The sequence below is a fragment of the Trichosurus vulpecula genome, chromosome 4, assembly GCF_011100635.1.
Source record: "Trichosurus vulpecula isolate mTriVul1 chromosome 4, mTriVul1.pri, whole genome shotgun sequence".
Classification (NCBI taxonomy): Eukaryota; Metazoa; Chordata; class Mammalia; order Diprotodontia; family Phalangeridae; genus Trichosurus; species Trichosurus vulpecula.
Window position 1 is genome coordinate 289,042,320 of NC_050576.1, and position 24,312 is coordinate 289,066,631.

General features: G+C 37.3%; 1 pseudogene; it reads right to left on the reverse strand.

The window, feature by feature from the left end:
* Positions 1-20,957: 20,957 nt before the first annotated feature.
* LOC118845335 lies at positions 20,958-21,563 on the reverse strand (annotated as a pseudogene).
* Between the last annotated feature and the right edge of the window lie 2,749 nt (positions 21,564-24,312).

The window sequence follows — 24,312 nt, forward strand, 5'->3', positions numbered from 1 at the left end:
GAGAGAGAAACTGAGTGGACCTCTAGTGAACCACTAGTTCTGTTGCTTTTCAAACCTTTCTTTTCTTTGTGGGACTTTGCTTCATTTTCTGAATTTGAGGTCGTTAAAAATAAATTGTCTTGATTTCTTTCATTTTGGTATCATCTAGATGTCCCCTGCATCTATCCTGTCTGTTATAGTGGGTGATCGATTATAAACCACCCCTTACAATAAAGGAATTCGGATTAATTATTTATATTTGCACTGATTATTCAAATAAGGAGAAAGTACTGTTGCTAAAATTGCTCCTGATGGAGATGGTCACTTAGTAGCCAAAGTAATTTGATTATTTTGAATACAGACCAAACAGTAACATAAAACTGTAAAATAAGTCATCAGATAGTATCCAATTCACTCTATTCCCAATAGATGAGAAATTTAAAGTCACAACAATAAAAGAGAATTTCAAAATGTCCTTGAAACTTACCAGAATATCTGATTTCCAGCTAGTTTCATGTCAGCAAAAGAAAAAAAATTGCAGTTAGATATTTTGTTCATCAGCTTTGGAAAATTTCATGTTTAAGCCATTTACAATTCTTTATTCTGAAGGTTGTCCCTTTGTATTCATACAATGAGAACTTTTTAGAACTTTAGATAGCTCTTCACTTAGCTGAAGAATTGACAATGATTTTTTTTCTTCTTCATAGTATTTCACTATTAATATGGAAAGTGCAGAGGTGCATGAAAAAGGATAGTAAAAAAAATTATTCTTTGAAAAACTCGATTAGTTTTATCTCAACAAATTTACCTGAGTCTGGCCTTTGATTCAATATTTCAAATGCTTTTAATACTTTTAAAAATTAGATTTAGATATTTCAAAGTATTATTTTTTGTGTTTGAGATAAGAGATGTTCTGCCATGAGAAAGTTAACTAACTTCCCAGTCTTTCTACAACAACCGAAAGCACTTCCAATCCAGTACAGTTTTTCTAAAACTTCACTGAATGTCACCAGTAAAATGTTCCACATTAAGTTTATAAATGTTATAAAAACCAAATCTATACCTCGTCAAATTAATTTTCCCTTTAGAGAATGTTTGTATTTACACAAAAGTGGTCTTCTATGTTTCTAAATTTTTAAATATTTGAGAAATTTTCATTTTAGTTAGGTCGTGTGAGGTGGTTCAATTTGATTTTATTTTACCAATGGAGGTGTTTCAAAAAATCATTTATATCTAAAAATTAAATACCACATTGATAAATAGTATATAGAATTATCTTCAAACACCACAAATGACTTTTAATAACAGCTTATGCATTCCCAATTGAAACATGAATTAAAAATATAATCAGGAATTGATTATAGTTATAATTTTGCCTTAAAATTTTTATAGTAAGAAATAGAAATTTAAAAATTTATCAATTTACAATTTCATGCCAACCAGCTGTCATGTACAGAGTCAACAAGCCAGCCTCAGTGAAGCATCAAGGCACTCTGAAAGAGATTCAGGAGGCACATGCCTGACAAGTCAAGCCAGGACTGGCACCATCTTTCTCATCTCCCCACTAGGGATGGTACAGGACTTTGAGCTCAAGAATCTTGGGAATACTAATGCTCCACAAGTCACCTGATGTGTTGGCTGCTTAGCTCCTACAGCCAGCACTGAGGGGAAAAATCATTGTGGTTAGGAAGCCTAAAGTTCCAGGAACCTGAACCCAAAATGCTTGGGAATAGCATTACTTCCAGTACTGTATCTTCAATCATCATTCTGGGAAACGACCCCAGTGGAGATACAGCCTGGCAACTGCTACTGAAGACCCAGAAAAGAAAGGTCTTGTCACTAAGTCCTTCCCACTGTCAAATAGCTTAACATCAGTAACTGATATGATTTTAGAAGAGGTATCACAATCTGCTTTGCTGTTGCACATTAAGGACTGTGGCACTTTCCTATCAGATTTACAGCTGAAACCTTCAGTGTGTTGTCTCTCGAATTAGAATGTGAGTGCCTTGAAGGCAACGTTTGTCTTTCTTTTCTATTTGAATTCCTATTGGTTTGCATGTGGTAAGCACTTAGTAAATGCTTCATTCATTCTTTCTCTCTCTCTTTTTTCTTTCTTTCACAAGACCTCTTCTAGGTAGAATGAGAAAATGGCTTAAGTTATAAACTCAACATTTAACTATCTACACTCTGGGGAAATAAAAGGAATTTAAACATTCATTTCTTAGTTATAAGATATTGTTATTTGCAAATGTTTATAAACAACTTATACATAGGATGTGTATTGAACCAATCAGATATGTACCCAATAGTTAATTTTAGTTAACTCTGAAAGAAATCCAGCTTTCTCTTCTGTCCTTACAACACAACCCAGACATTAATTACAATTGAGTAGTCCTGAGGTAGAGTTCACATAACCATGTAACCCATTTCCAGTGAAAATAAAATGAGTTTTAATAGTAAAATTTCACTTTTTATGTTCATTTTGCATTTGCATAAACAATGATAGTGACTAAGTGAAACCAACTGTTCTTAGTAAAATTGTCCCCACTTTTACAGAGTAGTAAAATGGAAAAGGAAAAATGCATAAGTTGTATGAATCAAAGTATGTCTGTACTACGTCTGTACTATATACACAGTAGTAGAAATTGGGCCAATGGCTGTGTCAGTCTTCCTTCCCAAGGTTTCCTCCACCGAAGGACTGCATCTTTCTGTACAAGGATTTACTAAAACACTTGAAGAAAAGCACAGTTGTTATTAGAATATCCAGTTGAAAAAGCCTTTGAAATTAAATGCTTTTTTTTGAAAGACGAAGAAAGTAGGATTTAACAAAAGATGAATGTTGAGTACTACTTCATGCTTTTTCTATACCATACAAGGGTCACATCTTAAACATTGTGATGTGGGCAACAAAGATCCTTGATTTAACTGGTTGATTAAATGACTCCCATCATGTCAATTAACACAATCTGGAATTTGCCACATCTATTAGCCAGAGCCAGTGTTGTAATTGGATCCTCGATGCTAGGAGCAAAAGATTTCATGTATAGTTGGCTGGGCTCAGTCTGACTTACCACCAAATAAGATAATCAAAGCAGGAGTACTTTCTCAAATCAAAAATACTGAATATCCATATCATAGGTATAATTTGGGCTAGATGATTTCTCCAGTTCAGGATCCTACATTCTAGGAACTATCATTATCACCATTAATATTACTTCTGGCATATTTGGCAGAAAAACCTGTACCAGGAGCTGGAAGAACTCAAAGACTACTCAGCCTCTCCATTGCATCCAAAGGTCACAGTCTTACCAAAAATTCATAAACTATTCATGTGATTAAGCTTTAAAATAATTTTACTTGAACATAAAATATAGCTTGATCTCAAAAACATCCAATGATTTCCAATTCTAGAGCACAAGAGTGCCCTTCTCATAGGAAATAGATAACTCTCCTTCATTTAGGATTTGTGTCTGGACTAATGGTACGCAGCTGTCTGGATTGTGTGACTAGAGCTTCCAAATCATAGCTGCCAAAGCTAATGGCAAGGTGCTTTCTTTTCCAATTTACTTAGTCAATTAGCACAGTGGAATAATTTGGCCTGATGCTTACTGAGTTACTAAGATGATTTAATTTTCCCTCTGAAGTTAACTCCAAATTTTTTATATAAGAAGGCAATATATATGTGTCCAAGAGGATCCCTCTGCTGATATTCATGTGACATGAAGCAAGTTTCTTACACATGCTGGGAGGATGTTTCTTGCACGTATTTATAGGCAAACACCCTTTTACCTAATCAAGTCAAGTTGGGAGGTAGGTAGGGGGAGGAGAGCCAATTCTTTTCCCAGGCCTGTGGCCTATTAATTCTAATTGGAAATTGAGGCTTGCTTTTAAAAGACTTTTCATAAGACCCTTTCCTCGTTCATTAAATCATTAAGTGAATGTAACAGGTATTAGTTTTGAGCTTTATTAATTCTGACTTGTTTTTCATTATAAGATAATTGTCAGTCATGAAACATAACGGGTGCACATCTGAACAGAAGAAAAGTTTTCTAATTGCTGTAGGTATGTCTATGTAGTGTGAGGGGGAATTACAAGTTGTATCTACCTCAGCACTGATATATATATTTGCATTTTTTTTTCAGAAAGGAGACGAATTTAGAAATAAGTACTATTTGAGGATCTCAGACAGGGGAGTGGAAAGCCTGTGAAGTGTTCTGTATAATGCATGGTGCTTCACCTCATTTTTATTGTGTTGTTGTATAGACTTCCAATAAATGAGGCCATTTTAACCTGAGTGTTATACGCAACTGTGGATCTCATGACATGAATTTCTCTGTGACAGCTCTGTGATATCCAGAAGGTTCTCAAGGCAATCTTAATGATTTGATGAGGCAGTGAGTGGTATTGTGCTATTTATATTAATCCCCTTTCAATCACTGCTGAATTATTGGTCTGTTAACAAATATATTTCATCAAATAAAGTATTATAGAACAATAAAAGCCTGGCCTTGTGGTGTAAGTTGTGGATTTGTATGAAAGGAGAAAGTTCCTATAATAGGAGTTCCCTATAGAATCCTACTTCTCTCCTCAGAATAAAGATTAGGGTGTCAAGCACTTTCCAAGGTTCTTAGGAAACACCAAAACTATAGGAAAAAAGAAGTATGAGTAATCAGCAGAAATATACAATTTAAATAAATTGTTGGGGCAAAATGGTGATTTAGAACCACTTCAGTAAGTTAGTGGAGAAAGCTTTGTAGAAGGGAGAGTTTCTATCTGAAAAATATGATTCCTTACCTGAACTCCCTTCTTTTGATTGCCTTGCTGATTCATCTTGAATCTTGGCGTTCAGTCATTAGTTTTTATTTGTGTCTGACTCTTTGTGTCCCTATTTGGGGTTTTCCTGGCAAAGATTCTGGAACGGTTTGCCATTTCCTTCTCCAGCTCATTTTACAGATGAGCAAACTGAGGCAAACAGGGTGAAGTGACTTGCCCAGTGTTACACAGCTCATAAGTGTCTGAATCCAGATTTGAACTCAGGAAGATGAGTCTTCCTGATTCCAAGCCCGTTGCTCTTTCTACTCCACCAATCCCACTGTGCCACCTTGCTGCTGTAACTTGAATCTATGCAAATTGTTTTCCTAATGCATGGCTCTCATCAAATCACTCCTCTGCTCAGTGACTAACAATAGCTTTCCATATCCTATTGAACAAAGCACAGAATTCATAGGATGATAGCCAAGGCCAACTGCAATGTAGCTATGCCTTACCTGTCCTGACTGATCTCGTATTAGTATACTTTGAGCACCCAGTAGTCCAACTGTTTCATTACTTGTCGTTTCCCTATCTTATCCTGCCCTCTTCTAAATACTTATAAGTTCTATCTCCATGCCCAAAAAAGACTCATCTCTTTTCCTTCTCCCTTCCCCCATTTTTGTCTAGTGAAGTCATTCTCTTCTTTCAAAGCCCAACATAGGCAACAAAGCCCAGCTTCACTCTGTGAAGTCTTTCCATCTTCCCCTTGCTAAGATGACCCATATTTCCTCACATCTGTGTTTGATCTCTGATGTAATTATAATCTAACACATTTTCAGTATTTGTGCATAAGTTTATATTCACTATACCTGATTGTATAGTGAATCTGCCTTTAATGCCTTATCATGGGGGAGAGGTATTAGGTCCTTAAAGACTATGCCATAGCTGGGGAACCTGTGGCCCTGAGGCTACATGTGGTTCTCTAAGTCCTCAAGTGCAGCCTTTTTGTGAAGTTTGGATTCAATCAAAAGGCTGCACTTGAGGACCTAGAGGGCCACATTTGGCCTTCAAAGGTGCAGGTTCCCTACCCCTGGACTATGTCCACAGAGTGTAATCTCTGGCAAATCCTAGCAAGTTGGAAAGAATGCCAGTATGAATCAAATGATGGAGTGTACCTTTGTTTGAGATCAACCTAGCTAACTTTAGAGATGCTCCTCACCAGGTTGGGCACAAGGTGATGGATTTTTTGGCCATTTCAATACTTATATTGAAAGGTTGCAAATTGCATTGGTAGAGGAATTAACCACAAAAAATTAACTTACATGCCTTTAAAGGATTGAAATAAATACACGGTTCTAGACTTATCGAAGGCAGAGACTAAAGATATATATATATATATATATATATATATATATATATATATATATATATATTCATGTACATGTATGTATAAATGTGTATTATATACAGTTCCTGCCTTTGATGGGATTTAAAATTAAACATAGTAAGCATTTTACTTATAGTCATAAAATTAAAGTTAATATATTAATCATATATTTAATGTTCTAATTACACTTATTATGCACATGTTTAATTTTTGCATCCCTATCATGTAGCACAGGGCTATCCAAAATGCAGCCTGCCTACAAGCATAGAAATTTACATAAATGCTTCAGTAAACGAAGCCGAGCTACTGCAGAGCTCTCACTAAAATGGCAAATCAAAATATATTGTCTATTGTTTCAATAAAAGCCTAAGGTTGGACAGTCCTGATGTAGCATATTGTAGTAACAATCAATATTAGCTAGATTATTCCATTCAAATGAACTATGATTTAAAGAGTTGTAACCTATGGCAGGAGAACAGTAAAAGAAGATTCCCCTGCTCCCCCATTATGTGTAAAATGGCATTTGGACAAAGTATCTAAGCTTGAATGGCAAGGTCCAAAGCAAGGAGCCATAAGAAAAAAAAGTCAATTTGACAATTTGAAATAATATCAAAATATATTTTCATGTATTAGGAGCTTAAAAAGACATCACAGGTCATATGTTCAACCATTTCATTTGCCTGTTTAGGAAGCTGAGACCCAGGGTGGTTGTCGCTTGCCTCAGGTTAGCTATTTCACTTGAGCAGAGATGGAGCTAGAGCTGAAACTCTCTAAATCCATACCAGGTGCTTAGTGCTTTGTTCTAGGTTGCCTCTGATGTAGTCATTGTTGTTTTAAAACCATAAGTCATTGTCCCTAAGTGATTTTTAAGAATACATTAGAGGACAGACAGATTTCATATCTAAGCTGGAAACAGGGATATGTCACTCAAGAGGTTTCTGGGGAGAAAGCTTTCAGTCTGAGAGGGTCCTTCTTTGGAGATCATCTCTCCATCATGATAATTGGTGGGCCTGGGGATAATCCAGGTGTTTTACTAGCCAGCCATCTGTAGTAGGAAAAAAATATGCTTAGCTCATATTGACAGGACATCACATGAATTTAGTGAAGTTTATCTTCACAGTTGGCCAAGAATAAATAAAACTGTGGTAAAGCTCCCAAGAGGATAGACTATAAGCTCCAATTATTGGTTTGTTACATCAGTGGCAGATGCTACATTTCTGTACATAAAAAAGGAGGGTTTTGATCAGCAAAACCCATTTGTTTGGTTTACCCATAGCAATTATCACCACACTTCTTTTTCAAAGACAGCTGCTTGACTTCATGCTTCTTTTTTTAAAGAGTTTTCCACTTGAATCTATATTATGTGTGTGTTTTACCCTTAGGCTAGTTTTTTAGGTGTTATTCTTTGTGATGAATCTCTTCTTATTGCCATCAATCATTTGCTTACTCATCATATTGCACTTGTCTTAGAGTTATTTTCAAAATGATTTCCTCAATGAGAGGGCAGACAGAAGTTCAGAGAAGAAAGAAATCAATTCACGTGAATTGGAAGACTTTTCCTTACAATAATTAATGAATGGTAGACAGGCTTTTAAAAATGCTTACTATATACTAATTCTTATTAAGTGCTGGGCATATAAAGAAAAAAAACAGTCCATGATCTCAGAGTTCTTACATTTTAGTTAAGGAGACAGCATGTAAATAAATCACTACATATAAGACATCCATGTGATAAAAACTCACTAGATGAAACTTATAAAACATTTAATCCAAATTTTGGCCACAGTAAGTGTTCTTGGGTTTAGAAATGGTTTTAGACTAAGTTTCTCACATTTTTCAACTAGTAGTATTTAATATCAACAATGCTTTGCTGGTTAGCACGGTGCTGTGACTTAATGATGGTGGAATGTAAAAACAAAATGAACATGTCAAATGGCAAATTTTAATGAATTAACCCCAACTTCAAATTTAAAAAAAATATTTTTTGCTTCTGTTTTCTTTGCCAAAAAGAATTGCTTTTTGACTGGAAAGGACAGAATTGACAAAGCTTAAAAGACAGTGGAAATATAAGATAAATAAAAGCATAATTAGAGGAAGCTTGATGAGGTTGAGTCTCAAAGCAATAATAGCCCATAGTATTAACAAACTGTAAGGTATGATTGCTGTGGCACTGCCAATGACCTCTGAAAGATGGCAGAGAATGGTAGAAGTGCCACCAGACAAATATTTCCATTTAAAGACAAGGGAAACTTGTATATATTATACTTGTTGGTGAGCTAGTCTTTAATTTCTGGCAAAATTCTCGAATATATTATTAAAGCAGTGGTTTTCAAAGATCTAGAACAGTAACTGATTGTCATATACAGTCAATGTGGCTTTAACAGGAAGGAATAATGAGAGCTTAACCCCATTTTCTTTTTTGGACAGGACTATAATAGTGTTTGGGGAATGCCATAAGTATACTTTATTTAGACAGAAGCAAAACAAAGGAATAAAAACATTGCCCTCATGCTCTCCCTGGGGGTAAGATGAAATGAGGAGGGCTCCCAGGGTTAAAGAGAGTTGGTTGGATGATAAGACATAAAGTGTACTCATTGATGGATTGGGGCAAGAAGGACCCTAGTGGAGTACCTAAGAATATCTTGGGTGCTGGACTATATAAACTGTACCATTTAACATTTGTATCATTGACTTCAGTGAATGCAGAGGTGACATGCTTATCAGGGTAGCACATTCAGAATAGAGGCAGATTTTGATAGTCCAGAACAGTGGTTCTCCAAGTGTGGCTTGTAGACGCATCACCACAAGAGGCAGGCAAGTGGTACAGGGGATAGAGCACTGGCCCTGGCATCAGGAAGACCTGAGTTAAAATTCAGCTTCAGATACATAACAGTTATGTGACCCTGGGCAAGTCACTTACCTATCTGTCTCAGTTTCCTCAATTGTAAAATGGGGCTAAGAGTAGCCCTTACCTCCTTGGGTTTTTGTAAGGATTAAATGAAACAATATTTGTAAAGCACTTAGTATAGCGCCTGGCACATAGGAGCTTCTTAATAAGTTCATCCTTCCTTCCTTCCTTCTGTCTACTTTTAGAGGGTTCAAGAGTGAAAACTGTTTTCATAATAATAATAATATATTATTCCCCTATAAAATATTCCTCCCCTTTTCAAATACATATCTGTGTAAGGCCAAATTTTCTTATATACTTCAACCAAAACAACATATCACAAAAGATTTAGTAAATAAGTAGATATGAAAGTGTCATTTTCTTCTATCAAAGCAGACATTAAAGAGATTTGCAAAAATACATAAAACAATAACTCTCCCCACTGATTTTTGTTTGAGAAAATAAATATTTAATATGGACAAGATTTATTTTCAATTATCTAGCATTAAGAAACTGATAGATAAAATGCTAAGAATGCATTTTAAAGTTGTTTCATGTGTATTTTTTTGAGAGCTGATTGTTAAACATTTATCAGCATACCCCTGGACATAATCCCCATAAGCAAAAACTCTTGAAGATCCTCAATAATTCATAAGAGTATACAATGGAAGATTAACACATTTAAGATCCACTGGTCTAGAACATTAGTAAGAATCTCACAAAATGAGGTTAATTGAAGTAGATAATAATTAATTTGAGACTTCTTGACAGTTCAATAGGTAGAATGCTCTGCCTTGAGAAAACAATTTTTTCTTATTATATTAATAACCAATTTTATATACAGAACCCAAAGAGGATTTTCCCCCTTTTTATTTCCTTATGAATGATAGGGCTGACAAAGAGGCTTTCTCCCATTCTCCTCAGTTTTGGTCTGGACCCCATCCAACTGGAAGAGCTTAGTTCTGATTAAATAGTAAAGAGAATCTAATCTAATGAATTCAGGCCAATTATTCTACTCAGGTAGGACTTGGTGAAGGATAGATCCTTTTTTTTTTAATAGATTGCTGGAGGCAGAGTGTTCTGGGTAGAGATGAGTCTCTTTAAGAGTAAAATGATCAGTCATGGCCTCCTAATTAGAATAAGCCCACCTCACCTTATAGTATTATTCAATTAATTATTAACCAGTTAGAGTTGATTTCTACCCATCAGGAACAATCCCTTTTCCAAATTCCTTTTGACAATCTCCAAGTTTTGTCTGTGGTTTCCAAGAGAACTACTGACCTCAATTTAATGATTATCTGCTGGCCATAATTAATAAATTGATTATTAATTATCCAGAAACTCTATATCAGACTTTTCATTTGTCTCAACCTGGAGTCAAGAAGACATGAGTTAATGTATGCCTGAGGCACTTAACTAACTGTGTCTCTCTGGACAAGTCACTTACAATACATACATGAATACATATGTGTATATACACATTTTGTATATCTATGTATACATATATATCATCATCATGATGTAAAAACTCAGTAACGATAAATATATAGTACTGTATTTGTTTTAAAAATCCCTTCACGTGGGGCAGCTAGGTGGCGCAGTGAGTAGAGCACTGGCCCTGGAGTCAGGAGGACCTGAGTTCAAATCTGGCCTCAGACACTTGACACATGTACTAGCTGTGTGACCTTGGGCAAGTCACTTAACCCCCAATTGCCCTGCCAAAAAGCAAAAAAAAAAAAATCCCTTCACGAACCTTGGGGTCGGAGTCAAGATGGCGGCTGGAAAGCAGGGACTAGCGTGACCTCCCTGCCGAGTCCCCCCAAAAATGTATAAAAAATGGCTCTGAACCAATTCTAGAACTTCAGAACCCACAAAACAGCCATGGGAAGCAGGGCTCCAGGCCAGGACAGCCTGGATGGTCTCTGGGTAAGGTCTATCCCACACAGAGCTGGGAGCTGGGAGCTGGGAGCAGAGCAGAGCCCAGCATGAGCAGCTCGGACCAACCAGACCAGGAGTTGGGCGGAGCAGGCCCTAGCACTCTGAATCAGTGAGCTGCGGCAGTTACCTGACTTCTCAACCCACAAACACCAAAGACAGTGGAGAAGGTTAGTGGGAAAAGCTGTGGGAGCGGAAGTAGTTCGTGGTTCGGCCACTGCCCCCAGGGCAGCAGATGTGGGGCAGCTACAGCTGCAGTTGCTTCTGGCCCCAGGCCCACCTGGTGGGAGGAATTAAGTGGCGTATCAGAGCAGGAGTGCACAGCCTGCTGAAGATCTAAGCCCAGTCCAGGTTGGGGGTTCTTGGGGAAGGAGGAGTGCTGGTGTGGCAGAGCTGGTGCATCCCCCCCAAATGTGGAACACTTTAGTCTATGAGCAGTCATACCCCGCTGAAAAACTCAAGGGTCAAGTTAGTTGGTTGGGAATATGGCCAGGCAGCATAAACACACCCAGATTCAGTCTCAGACTTTGAAATCTTTCTTTGGTGACAAAGAAGACCAAAACATACAGCCTAAAGAAGTCAACAAAGTGCAAGAGCCTACACCAGAAGCCTCCAAGAAAAACACAAACTGGTCCCAGGCCATGGAAGAGCTCAAAAAGGATTTGGAAAAGCAAGTTAGAGAAGTAGAGGAAAAATTGGGAAGAGAAATGAGAAGGATGCGAGAAAACCATGAAAAACAAGTCTATGACTTGCTAAAGGAGACCCAAAAAAATAATGAAAAATACACTGAAGAAAACAACACCTTAAAAAATAGACTAACTCAAATGGCAAAAGAGCTCCAAAAAAAGCCAATGAGGAGAAGAATGCCTTGAAAGGCAGAATTAGCCAAATGGAAAAGGAGGTCCAACGGACCACTGGAGAAAATACTACCTTAAAAATTAGATTGGAGCAAGTGGAAGCTAGTGACTTTATGAGAAATCAAGATATTATAAAACAGAACCAAAGGGATGAAAAAATGGAAGACAATGTGAAATATCTCCTTGGAAAAACCACTGACCTGGAAAATAGATCCAGGAGAGATAATTTAAAAATAATTGGACTACCTGAAAGCCATGATCAAAAAAAGAGCCTAGATATCATGTTTCAAGAAATTATCAAGGAGAACTGCCCTGATATTCTAGAGCCACAGGGCAAAATAGAAATTGAAAGAATCCACCAATCGCCTCCTCAAATAGATCCCCCCAAAAAAATCTCCTAGGAATATTGTCACCAAATTCCAGAGCTCCAAGATCAAGGAGAAAATATTGCAAGCAGCCAGAAAGAAACAATTTGAGTATTGTGGAAACACAATCAGAATAATCCAAGATCAGGCAGCTTCTACATTAAGAGATCAAAGGGCTTGGAATACGATATTCCGGAGGTCAATGGAGCTAGGATTAAAACATAGAATCACCTACCCAGCAAAACTGAGTATCATGCTCCAAGGCAAAATATGGATTTTCAATAAAATAGAGGACTTTCTAGCTTTCTCAGTGAAAAGACCAGAGCTAAATAGAAAATTTGACTTTCAAACACAAGAATCAAGAGAAGCATGAAAAGCTAATCAAGAAAGAGAAATCATAAGGGACTTACTAAAGTTGAACTGTATTGTTTACATTCCTACATAGAAAGATGATGTGTATGATTCATGAGACCTTAATATCATAATAGCTGAAAGGAATATGCATATATATATATATATATATATATATATATATATATATATATATAAGTGGATGTGCATGTATGTATATATGTATGTGTATATATATAGAGAGAGACAGAGAGAGAGCAGACACAGGGTGAGTTGAAGATGAAAGGAAGATATCTAAAAGAAATAAAATCAAATTAAGGGATGAGAGAAGAATATATTGAGAGAGGAAGATAGGGAGAGATAGAATGGGGTGGATTATCTTGCATAAAGGTGGCAAGAGGAAGCAGTTCTGTGGGAGGATGGGAGAGGGCAGGTGAGGGGAGAATGAGTGAATCTTGCTCTCATCAAATTTGGCCTGAGGAGGGAATACCATACATACTCAGTTGGGTATCTTACCCCACAGGAAAGAAGAGGGAAGAAGATAAAAAAGGGGGGGATGATGGAAGGGAGGCCAGATGGGGGTGGAGGTAATCAAAAACAAACACTTTCAAAAGGGGATAGGGTCAAGGGAGAAAATTCAATAAACGGGGATGGGTTGGGAAGGAGCAAAATATAGTTAGTCTTTCACAACATGAGTATTGTGGAAGGGTTATACATAATGATACACATGTGGCCTGTGTTGAATTGCTTGACCTCTTAGGGAGGGTCAGTGGGAAGGGAAGAGGGGAGAGAATTTGGAACTCAAAGTTTTAAAAACAGATGTTCAAAAACTAAAAAAAATTTTTTACATGCAACTAGAAAATAAGATACACAGCAATGGGGCGTAGAAATTTATCTTGCCCTACAAGAAAGGAAGGGAAAAGGGCATGGGAGGGGAGTGGGGTGACAGAAGGGAGGGCTGAATGGGGAACAGGGCAACAAGAATATATGTCATCTTGGAGTGGGGGGAGGGTAGAAATGGGGAGAAAATTTGTAATTCAAACTCTTGTGAAAATCAATGCTGAAAACTAAATATGTTAAATGAATTTTAAAAAATAAAAAAAAATCCCTTCACAAGTACAAGATGGGAGAGATATGGCTAGAAAGCAGCTTATGACCTGTAGATTTTAAGCCCTGTGATTTTCCTATGAGTCAACATTATAATATGATAGATAAGAAAAGCTCTGAGATGTTAGGATGATGCTAGAAGAGATCAAGAGCTACAAGGAATGTCAGAGGCAATGTAGTCAACCCTCTGAGGAAAGTGAGACCCAGGTAGGGTGACTTGCTCAAGTCATAAGTAGTGATCAAAGCCAGGATCCTAACTGTATTCTGACTCCAGAGGGAATGCTCTTTCTACGTAAGTGATATTAACAGTGTCCTGAACAAAGGAAATCATAGCAGTTCTATGACCATTGGCAATTGTCACAGCAAATGACTATTGATCATTGGCAAAGGTCAAGATAAATCTCATGTGTTTTGATTAATTTAGTACATCACATTTTTAGAAAGATGTCAGAAAACCAGTTACCTTCTAGAGAGATAAATCTGAATAATAAAGGGCCTCGAGACCAAGCCATATAAAGATTGTTTGAAGGAACTGGAGGGGTTTAGCCCAAAGATCTGAAAAGTCGGAGGAATCTCCAGCACTGCCTTCAATTATTTGTAAGACTCATAAGTGAAAAGGGATTAGATTTACTCTGCTCAGTCATAGGACACAAGTTGAAAAGAGGACAATTTAAGCTTGGTATAAGGAAGAAATTAGAGTTATCTGAAATAAGTCTGAAATCTGAAATAAACAAAATAGACTGACTTGGAAGAGAGTAGCATTCCTCTTATGAGAAGTCTTTGGGTGACGTTTGGATGTTTTTGTTTGTTTTAGTAATTTTTAGGCACGACCAGCTCTTCGTGGCCACTTTTGGGATTTTCTTTGCAAAGATCCTGGAGTGGTTTGCCATTGCCTTCTCCAGCTCATTTTACAAATGAGAAAACTCAGGCAAACGGGGTTAAGTAAGTAGCCCAGGCTCACGTAGCTAGAAAGTGGTTGAAGCCAGATTTGAACTCATGAAGATGGAACAAGAACCCTACCTACATTATAAGTAACAAGTAGTCTTCCAAACTTTATAGGGAGCTAGGTGGCATAGTGAATAGAATACTGGGCCTGGAGTCAGAAAGACCCATCTTCCTGAGTTCCAGTCTGGTTTCAACTACTTACTAGCTATGTGACCCTGGGCAATTCACTTAACCCTGTTTGCCTAAGTTTTCTCATTTTTCTATTGCTCTAGGAAAAGTGTAACTCTAGTACAGGATGAAAACACTACTTTTGAGATGATGTCTTGCTAGTAGGTGTTCAATAAATATTTGTTGAATGAATAACTGAATAGGAAACTCATATTTTAATAAATTTTATACTCTATCAAAATCACATCAGGGTGATAATTTGCTAAATAGTTCCCGATTCAATTTTTGAATTAAACAGTGTAATTTTCAAACCTCTCTCATTTTTTTTAGATTGACTCATACCTCATAGCTGGGTTCCAATGTAATAGGAAGGACCAGTGGGAAATCAAAGAAAAGAACAGATCTTACAGGAAATGTAGCTATTTTTTTAAAAGCACATGGTAGGGGTTCCTTGAATACAGTGCAATTAATGTTCCATTATAAAGTTTTTTTTTTTACTTTTCTATATTCCCAACTTATAAAGAGCCAACTACTAATGTAAGCCCTTAAATGGTTACCGATAGGCCTACAGAAATAACTCTGAAGGCCGAAGCACTTACTAGAGGTTTAGCCCCCTGAAATGTCAGTTGTGTCTGCTGCAGCACTCACACTTTCTTTTAAAGGTATTATTTCATTACACAGTTTTGAATTTCTCTGCTGAATTAAAGTTTGTTTTTTAAAGGATATGGTCCTTGGCTTTTTACAAATTGCAACAGGGTATATCTTAAAGTTGTTTTGAGAAAACAATATACTTTGGCACGACATATATTTTTTGTTAAAGGAACTAAGAGTATAATATATCTGCAGGTTTAAATTTGTTTTAATAAATATTGTTTGGTTCCAATAAACTGACTTTGTAATGCATGTGTGAAGTAGATTTAGCTTCCCTTATAGGCCTAGAAAGCAAAAGAGTAAGAATTTGCTCAGTGTTAAATTAATATACATGTAAATAATGTTTGCTAGATAAATAAAATACTAAATAGGTGCCCAAAATGTCAGTTAATCAGAACACTAGGGGTAATAGAGATGTTTCTCATTTTCTGACTTAATATCTGCATGCTACAGTGAGTAATATGAAATTGACTCATATATTGATGAAGGATGTACAGTATAATAAACCAAAGTGACACCTAGGATATCTGCCCTATGTAGGCCCAGCTCTGCTATTTATTAGTTTTATGACCTTAGGTAATTAGCTTTACTTTTCTGGACTTGAGGTTTTTCATCCATAAAAGTAGGGGATGGGTTCAGGTGGGGCAGGGCCACCAAATGCTGGACAAGATAATCAAAAAAAGCCCCTTCCAGTTCTAATGTTCTATAACTGTAGGAATGATATTATTAGATTGAAAGGATACTACCCCCAAAATATACCTTAGGGGGAAATCAATTTTTTATGTATTTCTTATGAATGAGTAGCAGCATCCAGTCAATAGAGACTATCTACTTAGTTGAAGGTTGCTAGTCCCAGTTTTATTGTGTGGGACTTAATGCTCCATTTCTTCCTCTGGACTGAATTCATTCTCACATGTTTTAGTTGTTTTCATCTGTCTTTACTGCACAAAGTACATAGGTGGAAAACTGGGCATGGGGGGTGGGGGGGAGGTTCAAATCAGTTGTTTTATCTGTGGAATGCATAACCACTAGTGGGAGTTAGTTGACCCTACTGGTGGACTATTTTGTTGTAACATAGATGAAACCAATATATGTATTTCTCTATCAGTGAAAATCACAAAATGGTTTGTCCTTATGGATAAAGTCCTCTTTGATGGCAGTGGAAATAGTCCATTTGATAGTATAATGGATAATCGACTCACAGAATAAAAATCCTTGTCCCACCCCACATAGAATCTTGAAATTAAATAAGTGGTTTATCACATGGCTCTAGTCTACATGGACAGCTTTTCAACAGATTAAGAAAATATATTTTCATTCAGATACTGGGTTTTGTGGTAAAAGATAATGTCAACATTACCACCCCAGACTGGTGTTTGGATAAATATTTGGCAATACATATTTTGTTGTAAGCAAATAATTTTAACTAGATGATCTATTTGAAAAGATTTTAATGATTTCCATTATTTGGCACCTTAACTTATTACATTGATGCATTCTTTTCCCTGTGCATTATCAAAATAACATTGAAAGATAATTGAATTAATTCTTTAAAAGAAAAGTCTCAAGACACTAATGAATTTTATAATGCCCGTTAATTTTTAAAATCAAATTTGAAAGGAGTTTCTTCAGTCACAGAACAAAGTATGAATTTAACCTCTAGGGAAAGTGACATAATTCAATTAAGTGCAAGCAGAGATAGTTTTCATCCTATCTGTAAGATACATACTTTCAGGTTGTTATCATTCAGTTCCATCTGACTATGTGACCCCATGGACAAAAGTCGTTGGGGTGTTCTTGGTGAAGATACTGGAGTGGTTTGCCATTCTTCTCCAGAGTCCCTATTTTAAAGATGGGGAACTCGGGCAAATAGGAATTAAATGTCTTTCTTGGGTTCGTGCAGCTAGTAAGAATGTTAAGCCATATTGGAATTTAGATGTTCCTGACTCCAAACCCAGTGCTATGTTCATTGCACCACCTAGCAATCCTTATACGTTCAAGCACATTCCCCCAAAATGGTCTAATCTATTTTTCCAGAACTATTTCATGTGATTCTTCTCTCCTTCATTCTACTTTATGCATCCCCTATGTGACATTCCTCTCAGTCTACAGGTGGAACCTTACACTTAGAATTCTCCTTCTGCTCAGATTCACTTCTTAAAATTCCTCACTCTTTTTAAGGTTTAGCAACTTCCTAAAACCTTTACTCATCCCACCAGTTGGCATGACTTCCCCTTATCTATGTTGTATGCATTTTGTACTTCCTTATCTGTGGGCATACATACATACATATCTATCAATTTTTTTCCCTTTCAGTAGAATGTAAGTCCTTAAACTATGGACTGTTTTTATATTTACCTCTGAGTTCTCAGCACCTGCCTCAGTTCCTGGCACAGTGTTCCTATGATACATAATAATAAATACATATTTAATTTCATTGGATTGGAATGGGGTGAGGTGAGAGGGAGGAAGAGAAAGGCAATGACAAAGAGAAAGGGAAAGGAGGAATAGAAAGGGGGAGGCAGAGAGAGAAACTTTTTGTATAAAATAAAGTAATAAAATGGTTAATCTGTAGATTGAACTCTGCACATCTTTCCTCATTATTACCATTTTATCCAGTGAAGTCAGCCAATAGAAGTACCTTCTAAACTGACAATTTATTTATTTAGTCTGTGAACTGTAACCTTTGAGGATCTCTGACAATTGTATTTTCCTGACCTCAAAGTGAAAAATCAGCCACATTAGACATTTTGCCCTTTTATGTAGCTATGTGTTAGCTGAAATGCATTTCTTTGTTCAAAGTTTATTTTATAATGCATACCCATCATTGACCCAGATTTCTATTTCATAAATGAATTTCAAGAAGTCTGATATTCATCTAATACATAGAAAAAATTTATATGAGCAGCAGATACAAACACAGTGTTGGATATATTCCTTTGAATAAGCCAGACTGAGCCAAAGGAATATTCAGATGGGAGTTTATTTTTGTGGAACATGAGAAAATAGTCAGTTTCTAAAAGCATTGTCCAAAAAAATCTGGACAATTTGAGAATGTAAAATATTCACATAAGGGTTTTTTTTTTAGATAAACCCAGCACCCCTGTTCATTCTTCCCTGTGATAAGCTCTCATGAGTCACCTGCTCAGGCATGTTCACTCTAATTCTGAGACCTACCTACAGTGTTCAATCAGTATAGTTTCAGCAGGATCCTATCTAATGGCAGACCTTTACTGAGACAGGCAGTTAATGGGAACAGTAGCGGGCCCTGAGGTATGTTTATACAGTCAGTCTCACTTTCTCTGCTCCCGTGATGTATTAACTACTTCTGAAGTTTCCCGGCTGTTTCAGCCGATAAATAATGGCAGTGGGAGCCCATATTTAACCTCCACCGTACAGCCTGGATACTTTGTAGTCAACGTCTTTTATCTCTTTGGTTATCTGGAAAAAATTGCTAAAAAGGCCTGGCAATATACAAACTGCATCATTCTCCCACTGCAAACCCTTCCTTCCACCAGTGAGGAGGAATCTTTGAAGGTGACCAGTATGATTTGCCTTTGTGGCAGTCAAAAACAAAATCACTTCTCTATTTTATGTCAGGTGGCCTATGAAGTTAGTTCCCCTACAACAAAGGATCTGGGCTTTGGTGAGGGGAAGAGGAATTTAAAGAAATCTCTGATGTTAAATGATGGCCAGTGGATCCTGCCAGTGCATACCAGCATGGTTGTGTCTACACACCCTGGCTGCATAGGTTTGATATATTTAACTTTTCATAGCCTGACATCTGAGGTAGATGGTATGCCTCATGCAAAAAATTAGCTTGTTCTCTGTGTTTTTTTGAAATATTTTTTATCCCTGCTTTTTAAAAAGCATTGGTTCCTAGAGATGTTTATGGATTTCACATTCATGATAGAAGAAGACTGCAATTTGTGACAAATATATCAGTTTACATAATAAGCTCTATAAATTTATGATTTGGTGGATTAATTCATTTGGGGAGGGGGAGTAAAATCAGTCACTTTTCTAAGGGTCGGGCCTAGGCAAGAGTTGAAAGAGACATAAGGTTGGGTCTGATGGTACAGGTAGAAGCTTTGAAATGCCTCACCAAGTGATGATGCTACAAGATGAAATCAGATTGTAACAACCAGTCAGATGAATGGTTAAGTAAGGAAAATCACTTCTGGTCATCTGTATCATTGATACAGCATTGGGGCAGCTCCTCTGTCCGAATTGTCCTAGATTCACTCTCTGACTATCATGAACACATATGGCATAGAAAACTATCTACTTTTGTTTCCCATTAAATAAAGTTCATCCAATGAAGAGAGGTCCCGTATCTTCCTTCTTTTTGGTCTTGATGTTTTCTACTTTCTCACCATTCTTTTCTCCCTTCTTCTCTAATCCATATGAATTGAAATCCCCTGGTGAATGCACTGTGTATCCTATTCTGTTTCTTTCCTTGATCATCAAATCTCCTTTGCTCAATTCCTTTCTACTTTCAAACATGTATATTTCTCATACATTGGAGGGGAAAAAAATAATCCTTCGTGGGATCTCCTCTAGCCTTGATTCAATTTCCCTCTTTCCTTTCAATCAAACTTCTCAAAGGAGTAGTCTTCTTCCTTCATCTGCTCTCCTTGTTCTAATCCTTTTTGTATGCCAACCTAGATAAGCTTTCCTAAAATGGTACTTTGACCAATGTAGTCTCAGGATTAAAACTACAACAGACTAAAAAAACCCTGCTATATTGACTCCCCAGTGCTTTCTAAATAAAGTCTGAATGTTTTAGCCTGGTATTGTAAATTACACATTCGGCTCTTACCTACAATTCCTGTGTTAAGTCCAATCACTTCTCTACCAGAACTCTGTAGAAAAACTAGTCTACCTGCCATCTCCTCACCCCACCCCAACCCCAGCATGCAATGAACTATCTTTTCTCTTGTATTTCTGTTCCTTCTGTTGTTGCTGTCTTGAATTATCAGTATTTCAAAATTCTAGCCATTTTTGACCAGTCCCAAACACACATTCCTCTAAAAAGCTTTCCCGGATTATGTCAGTTATGTTTTTTTCTTTGTTTTTAACTCCTGCAGCATACTTTCTGTGTCACTCATGTGGCATTTAACATAAATTGCCATGCAGCATAATTATAATATACTGTGTCTTTGACTGTATTTTAAGATTTGGAACCTAGGGACAATCTAGTATTCATCTTTGTCTCTCATCCAACCCAGTGATTTATACTTTGTCATAATTATTAATTTAATAACAAATTATATTGCCTTGCACACAAAGATAAGTGAGTTAAAATGTTATCTTTGAAGATTTACTGGATTTATGCTTTCATCAATGAGGTTACTCCTTCCAATCAATAGTGCAGATCATACCTTATTGGTGCCTTCTTGTCCTGTGTGACTTTTGTCCCTGTCCTCTTGTAATATTCCACAGAGGGTTAACAAATCTTGTTGTGATCCTTGACATTGAGTGGATAACAATGAAGTACAAGGGGCTACCTCCCCACTCTTCCTCATTAACCCTTGTTCTTTTTTTGCCGTAGGGGATAGACTTTATTGGACTCACACCAGCAGCCCATGCTTCTTCAGCACCTTTTTGTATTAGTGGATTTTGCCTTCCACATTCTTCTCAGCTTGCTTTTGTAGTTTTGTAAGCTTTTTGTTTCTATAATGGATCTTGGCTTTCTCCTTCTTCTCTTCCAATGTAGCAGCCACTGCTTGATACTTCCAGCCAACCTCATGGGCCAGGTGCCCCAGATAAGCAAACTTTCTAGCTGGCTTCAGTCTGACGACTTTGAGAGCAGCTGGGACAACCATGCATTTCTGGTTGTCATATGGTGGGGGAATGCCACCAAACACCTTAAGGCATTCCAAAGCAGCCTGACCTCATTTGGTCTTGTGGGGAAGCATCCCTCTCACAGTCCTCCAGAAAATTCGGCTGGGAGCTCTGAAGTGATAAGGGCCTCTTGAAGGGCTTGTGTTCATTTGCTTTCGGAGGAAGGTCAGGTATTTCAGCTTGTTCCTGTAGAAGTTCCCCGAGATGTTGATGCCTTCACAGTGAACCACGACCACCTTCCACCCCAGGAGGACTTGTTTTGCCATGATGGCCACCAAGTGACCAAGAAGATGGCCCCACCCATCGATCACTTGGACCTGCCAGTCCTCCATTGCTGAGGAAAAGAAAAAAGCTAACCCTTGCTCTTGCTACATAATTGGCCCAACTCCTTTTCTGGTCAAGATAATTCTCTGATGATGTCCTTTATGCCACATCTCCCAAGCAACATTTTGTTAGTAAAGGCATTGCAGTCACACCTGGCGTGTGTCTCTCCATCATCCTTTGGGTGATAACACAGCTTAAACTCTTTGGAGAATGTAGTTTTCTATACATATAGCCATATCCACTATGACGATAATGAAGTTAAAAAGGTAAACCTCTTATTTAGTTAGGAGATTAGGGTCATTAAAAGCCTTGGGTCATGTATAAAATTGAATCTCTAACTTTAGAATGTAACTGGATTAACTCTATTCAGAAATAACTATCTGCAGTCTCTCAAAGTTTTGTTGTTGAGTTATTTTTCAGTCGTGTCTGACTTTTCCTGACCCCATCTGGGATTTTCTTGGTAAAAATACTGGAGTAGTTTGCCATTTCCTTCTCCAGCTTATTTTACAGATAGGGAAACTGAGGCAAGTAGGGTTCAGTGATTTACTTAAGGTCACATAGCTAGTAAGTGTCTGAGGCCAGATTTGAACTCAGGAAAATGAGTCTTCCTGACTCCAAGCCTGATTCCCTATCTGGAGCACCAACTGGCTGCCCCATTCTGACAAAGAGAGAAATATTAATGGACCAGCTCTGTGGACTATCCATTCAGCTATACATCTGGACACTAGACATTCTTAATTCCTTTTTTTTCCTTTGTAAGTTATTTGGCCAAACTTTTAAAAATGTTTCTGGATGTCATTTATATCTGAAATTTGATGCAAAAGTTATCCATATTTTCTCACTCTCTTTATTCAGAGGCAAAAATGTTTTATAGTATTTTCTAAGTGTTTAGAATATGCTTTTTCATCTAGCCTGAGAATAAATGCTTCCATGTCCTCATTTTATTATTATCATTTTTTTGCCTCTAGCATGGACCCTTTATTTATATACTCGGTTTGTTGTAGTTGCCTATTCTTTTCAAATGTATCTGATTCATTTTGACTCCATTTAGCATTTTCTTGGCAAAGATACTAAAGTGGCTTGCCATTTCCTTCTCCAGCTCCTTGTACAGATGAGGAAACTGAGGCAAACAGAATAAAAGCAATGCCCAGAGTTACACAACTAGTAAGTGTCTGAGGCCAGAATTGAACTTCTTGACTCCCAGTGAGTCACTCTATGCACTGCACCATCAACCCACCCTCATATTTGGTTTAGATCATAGAATTATTTTCTTTATTATGTTTGCTACTTCTTCATGAAGCACATTGTGGACTACGATGCTAACTCTGTAGCTAAATTGACTTAATTAGATCTCTCACCAAATTATTTGAAGGCTTATTTTCTTCTCACTTGTTACTGGTTAGGGTTTGGGGGCTGTTTTTAAGACCTGTAGAACTATAGAAGGGGAAGCTAGGTGGCACAGTGGATAAAGTGCCACACTTGGGGTTAGGAAGACTCACTTTCCTGAGTTCAAATCTAGCCTCAGACATTTAGTAGCTGTGTCACCCTGGACAAGTTACTTAACTTTGCCTCAGTTTCATTATCTGTAAAATAATCTGGAAAAGGAAATGGCAAAACACTCCAGTGTCTTTGCCAAGAAAAGTCCAAATGCATTCATGAAGTGTTGGGCATGACTGAAATCACTGGCCAATGGGGCAGCTAGGTGGCACAGTGAGTAGAGCACTGACCCTGGAGACAGGAGGACCTGAGTTCAAATCTGGCCTCAGACACTTGACACTCTAGCTGTGTGACCTTGGGCAAGTCACTTAACCCCAATTGCCCTGCCTTCCCCCCTCCAAAAAAACCCCAACAAAACAGAAATCACTGACCAATGGCAACATCACATTTTTTCCATAAAGCAGCAGGAGATATTCTCTGACATGTATGGAGTAGTGATAAAAAGCTGCTTCTGGAACATCTGGACCACTGTAGGCAGAAGCTTTAAAGCAATGATGTAGGCTCTGAGGATCAAAATAAATACTCTGATCCAATAGTAGCAGTGTTAGGAAGAATGATAGGGATTTGAAATTAAGGTAGTGGACATTCCAGGAACATTTTCGTAATCTTGAAATAATCAATATAGTAATATAATACCACAGAAGAGAAAGACAACATTATCTTGTGAATGGGACTGGATTTGAGGGAATGATCTGGGTGGAATCCTTTTCCATTGCTTCTTGTTTCAGAAACCAGAACCAAAGCAAAAACAAACAAACAAAAAACCAAAAAACAAAAACAAAACAATGGATATTATGGCAAAATTTAGAGGCCAGGGAGCAGAAATAGATTAAATTTGAATAATGACCACACTTTATTTCTCAATATTTAATAGTGAGTTTCAGGCTTTTCTCAAACACAGAACCTCCAGTCTAGATGACCTCTGGGGTTTAAGCTCATTACTGGATATAGTCCTTGACTTTGCATTCTGTGGTCTGTCTGCTGGTTCACTCTGAGACTGGTGATATTTCTCTGTGTTTTTAAATGTAAAGTGGACAGATGAGAGAATGTCCATTGGATGGTCTACTTCAATGTTATTGTTTTCCAGTTATAGTTTCCAGGCATTTTCTTTTCATTATCTCCTCCTGGCCTCCAGCAAGCTCCTTAAAAGAATCCTTAAAAGAATAATAATATGGTCCCTAAAAGAATAATAATAATGATAATCCCACTGGTCATCTTCCAGATACCACATTTCTCAGAGATCAGTTTAAAACAATCACT